Raw genomic sequence first — 5,828 nt, 5'->3', positions numbered from 1 at the left:
AGGGAGTGTTCTGATTTGTTGACTATACCAGTATTAGTGGAAAAAGAGAGGGAACAATTGCCATTACTGGTTCTTTCTTGCACAGAGTGGTAATAATTATTTTCTATGAGAAGTAATTTGAAGTGAAACGGAAATACTTGAGTATTAAGAAATCACATTAAGAGGTATGCTAATAATATGGACTTTGATAATAATTTTTTTATATATATATATATATATAAACATATATATACAAACACAAACACATATGTATATATATGCATACATATATTACCTGCTGGCAGTCGCCAATATGTAGCTATAGTTAAGACCTAGTTTCCAAAGTAAGAGCGATTTTAGATTTGCCTTTAACTTTGGTACCATTTGATGAATCCTTGCAAAATTTTCAAAACGAATGGCCCAATCACTTCAGCTTTTGTATTGAAAGTTTTGGGGTGATCCGTCAAGCGGGAGCCGAGAGAAAGTGGGTGTCCCAAAGTGCTTTTCTCCATGTTAATTTCCATAGTAAATTTAAACACGGCTATAGCCCGAACCGCTGAACGGAAGTACACCAAAGTTAGCGAAAAGGTAGCTCTTGGTTCTGAAAGCACTCCTTCTGTTTAATGGTGTAAATCCATTCAGTAGTTCCTGAGAAATACAAAGATTTCTCATCTATACAACTGTGGCCACAGTGGATCCGTGAACACTCCTAATCTCGTGCCTGAGATCGGATTGGTTGCCAACATTTCAAACAAGGAAGTATTGGCAGCCATCTTGTGACTCGGTTGAACTGAGTCACAAGAAAAAAGGTTGCTGGCGGAGACGACTGGTCTGTCAATCTCCGATGCAATCCACTGTAGCACGCACCTAGGCCAGAGATGAAGGAGATGGTTCAACAAATAAGGGGATTTATTGGTGGCATAAATCCTCTGTGATGTGTTTCGATGGAAAAATGGTCTTGATCACACCGTTATAGTTAGGCTGACATTTCACTCGTACAAAACCAGAGAAATTCAGCCATTATAGTTAGCTGAATTAACTATAACTCGCCCCCTTGTAATGCACTGCTTATGACCTCACATATTACATCACTTATTACATGGTCAGTGATATCGCTGATGACATCAGTGATGACATCTCAAATGACATCAAAAAGGGGGCTGGGCCTCTGACCAGCTCTCAGGAATTCCATTGCATTGGACTTACGGGAGGTACCAGGAGGTATCAGCAGGACCTCAGGACTAAAGTGGACTTCATCCCCCAACTAAGAGCACACCAGGAGGCGGGTTTGCAGAGTAGTGGAGAAAATGTATGTCCTAATAGGATATTGATTGTAGTATGTAGTAAGATTTTGTCTAATAACTCAAGGCTGCTTACAATACTTTGTATGTAGTACACAGAATTTTTGGCCTACTGGAAACGTTTTCTGCAGTACCAAAATAACTTGTGTGGAACATAGTGAACATAAGCTGTCACCTGTCACCTACAAACAGAATTACTTTTCAGTACAAAGATTTATAATGTGTTCTTTACCTCTACACAGCTATGATACATTAGGAGCACATGCATTTTGTAATTATACGAATTAGCTGGACACAGGCTGACTAAATTAGGTACAAAAGTAATATAATAGTTATCCACCATTATCTAAACTATAAAACAAACATGATGTCATCAGTGATATCTTCAATGATGTAATTTAAGATGTTACAAGTGATGTCATAAATGATGTCATACAACAAGAGTGATGTAATATGTGAGGTCATAAGCAGTGCATTGCGGGGCGCAAGTTATAGTTAGCTCTGCTAACTATAACTATAAGTGGTGAATTTCTGTTTTTTTTAGTTCAAAACATTAATTTTGTCACTGACATATTCCCCTAACTCTGCGGCTGATTAGAATGGCGGTTGGACTTTCATCCGGCCACCATTCTGTCAGAGGTGGGACCTCCCGACAGGATGTTGGCGGTCCCGCCAATGTAATTACAATGCAACTGCCTCCAAGGTGGTTGCAATGTCTATCTTTTGTGTGCTGTGGGTGGTGCATGCTGCAGCATACGCTGCAGTGCAAAGCATAGGCATAAAACATATCCCTGCCCTACGTGGCAGGCACCATGCGGTGCCTGCCACATGGTGCAGCGATATGTCAGGGGCACCATAATTGCCCCCCAACTTTTAAAATCAAGGGCCAGAGGGGAAGAGGGGCCAGCTACGGGCCCTAAATGTCCCTTTCACCAGCCTTTTCAGGGCGGGTAAACCGCTATGAATTGGTTGGTGGGGTGGAACATCATAATCTCTACGGCAGTCCCTGGCAGGCACTGCCACCATTGTAGGGATTATGGCAGCCTCCAACTCACCGGCGGGCTCAAGGAGTCTGTCAGATGCATGGTGGTTGGCTTTCCCGACCACCAACACAACGCCTGCCATTGTAATATGGCAGGAGGGAAACTTGACTCCGATGACGGTGAGACAGCCACCGACGGGCTGTCAAAAACGGTCTCTCCACCATCATATTCTGCCCCAATAACATTATTTAAAATATATATCTATATTCAGTGGAGAAAAAAAAAATTTAAGCTGACGAGCAATAGACATTGACAGTCGCCACTGGGTAGTTTTAGTCTGGTCTGCATTTCCATAGAAAATCATTTTTTGCTTTCCTAATAACTTTGGTACCGTTTGATGAATCTTCACAAAACTTTCCACAAAAAGTCTCACCCACATCAGCTCAGAATATTTTGGGGTGATCTGTCAAGTTGGTAGTAAGAAAAATGGAGCTCCTAAAACATGTTTTCTATAGGAAATTTGAAACAGCTACAGCCAAAACTGCTGAATGAACTTACCCCAAATCTGGCAGTAAGCAAGATCTTGATCCAGAAAGTGTGCTTTTTGTGATTTGGTGTAAATTCATTCAGTAGTTTTTGAGAATTTGTTGTTAAAAACAATGTCATTTTGCAGATGATCTGGCTGACAGTGCTAGAGATAAAATCTGATTATCTACAACCACATCATCAAAGATGTGATAGCAGCCATTTCTAGACTGAGGGACTCAGTCTCCTGTCCAGAAAGACATTTAAAAAGCAAATAAGTGGACAGGGTAGGGACAGCCTGCCCACCTAGGCCTGTGGGTGGGAGACCCTGCGGGACTACCCTATGGGGCCAAAACATTTTCTTTTTACATTTTACTGTGAATTTTCATAAGCTCCGCTGTAAAAAAAAAAATCAAAGAAAAATAGTTTTTAAAACAAAACTGTTTGTGCCAGGGCCTAGGCTTGAGGTGCAAAAAATTTACAAAGGGGAGAGGGGCTGCAAGCCATTTCCATATAATGGAGACCACATCCTATGGGGCCAATGAGTAAAACAATTGCATGCATTTCTCCTCCCTGGGCCATTTTCAGGCTCAGGGATACTGTTGTCATGGGTGATTCATAAAAAAGGGGAGGGGCATGCAGCCCCCCTCCTGGAAAATTTCCAGACTTCCAGGACCTCATCTCCTATGGCAGAGTAAAATCTTACAGAGAGGAGTGCATGCCGACCACCTACCTGAGCCTCATTGAGGTCTTGAAGATCCTTTCTCCCGGGGTTGTGCATTAAATTGAGGGCACTGCACATGCAGCCCCCCTTCCCAAGCTACGCTATCACCCAGGACACATCTCTTGGGCCTGCTCTCTCACTGTGGCCTGGGGACCCCGTGCTATGGGTCACTGTCTTTTCCTGCCATGCGGGGGCATTAGCAGGGAAGTCTTCTGTGCTTCTATCCCCGCAGGCTGGGAGCACAATAGTTTCTCCCTTCCTGCACTCTTGTGAGCAGGGAAACATAGAATTGTTCTTGCCCAGCAAAAACAGCAAAAAAATCTGTTCATGCCATATGGGAGCAAAAGCTGTCTCCCACCGCACCTTGGATGGGTTTTGGCAGGAGAGCCAGCTAAGTGGCAGGGAAATTGGTGCTCACCCGACCACCCCAAATGTCAAATGGTTTTGGGGTCCCCTGGTGGGCACCAGGGCACTCCACTTTAAATAAATACATATAGTTGGTCCTATTCACAAAGGTAAACTGGGATCAAAGTCTAACTTTACAACTTCCGGTATTCACGACGGGGCATTTATGCATAGTAAAGTTAGACTTTTGTCTCAATTTTGGGTTTCAGTCAGACTTAAGTCCAAAACCTAAGTTTAATTGAGACAAAAGTCTAACTTTACTAATCGTAAATTCCCTAAAGTCATAAAGTTAGACTTTCGTCTCAGTTTACATTTTTGAATCAGGCCCAGTGTTGCAAGATCCTGCCTTGAAATGAGCTTGCAGTGCTGCGGCCCCCTGGAGTTACTCCAGGTGACCCCCAACACCAAAAATGTTTTGAGGTGCCCCAAGTGGACTCTGGGGCACTCCAGTTTTTTAATTAAAAAAAAGACATAACATGTTGTGGCTCTTGTGTGGCCCATGATGCTGGTTGCAGGTGGCTCGGGGGGTTTCTTCTGAAGCCCCCAACAAAATGAAAATATGTGCGTATCCTGGGTGGGCACCAGGGGGCCACAACAAAAAAAAGAATAATAAATGAGCAGCATTAGCCACTCATTTATTATTCATGGTTCCCACATGGACTGCTCCCTGTGAGGGCTTGTTTAGATCTTTTAGATCCTGCTAGTTTTGCTAGAAGGGCCACCACCAAGCATTTTTCTAATACTGTGGGGGCTATATGGGTGTGCTCACATTGAATTATGGCTTTAAAGAGAATTGCAATGTGGGAGTAAATTCTGTTAATTAAAGACAGAGATGGAGTAGAAGATTGAAGTGACATTATATTTTAGATGTATCCTTCTCTAATGGATGTCCATTTTTGTTTTTACTTCTACTGGACTGGGGTTTTCTGCGACGCCCCAGGCACCAGAAAATGTGCTCACCCATTTTCCCATGATGTAATTTGTGGTGGGTTAAACTAAAATGTGGATTGCTCAGTAACAGATCAATGACTGAAGCGGGGTGACACATTGCCATATACTGAAGTGGGTGACAGCAGAATATGAATGAGCCAATAATTGATAAACAGCTTTAGTTCACTCACCTACTTCCCCATAATGTTTCTGTGGAGGTTGGAAGTAAAATGTGAATGGCTCAATAATTGATTAGTGGAAGAAGTGGTCTGATGAATTGCCATATGCTGTGGTGATGGTTCACGATGGATGAAGTGGGATCAACTATTGCTCTGCAATTTATGCTGTGGTGGATGAAAATAAGGTGTGGATGATATAAAATAAGATGAATACCTGTAGTGGGCTAACACATTTCCCTATGCTGTGGTGAGCACAAGCAGAATGTTAGTGTCCCAGTATCAGCACAATGAGTGAAGTGAAATATGCTATGGAGGGCGCAAATTAAATGTAAATTATGCAATACATGGTTGAAGTGGGCTGACACATTGCCATATGCTATAAAAGGCAGATGCAGAGGGGCCCATGGTGCATATGGTTGAATTAATTGTAAGTCATTCTCATTCTGCTCTTTCACAAGGAGCACATACTCACACAAAGCAATCGCTTCCAGTAACAAGGACAACAATGGCAATATTAGATTTTGCCTTGCTGTTTGTGATGCACATTTAAGTAGTTTTTTCAGTTTTTTTCTGATTTAGATTATTTCTGAGACCATCTATGGACACAGATCTAACTTTTTTCACACAAGTGGAATATGTTTTTTACTGGGAGAAGTGTGAGTCCACAGAATAGGAGAACATTTGATAATACCATTGGATTACACTCCAGTTTTGGCTTTCAAAATCTAAGCCAGTGTGCAAGAAATAACACATTTTGCTAAATGCCCTCTGAATCATGATAGCAGAGGTAACCTCAAATTCA

This window comes from Triturus cristatus, chromosome 2_2 (assembly GCF_964204655.1).
Source record: "Triturus cristatus chromosome 2_2, aTriCri1.1, whole genome shotgun sequence".
NCBI classification, from domain to species: domain Eukaryota; kingdom Metazoa; phylum Chordata; class Amphibia; order Caudata; family Salamandridae; genus Triturus; species Triturus cristatus.
This window is presented reverse-complemented; position numbering follows the sequence as displayed.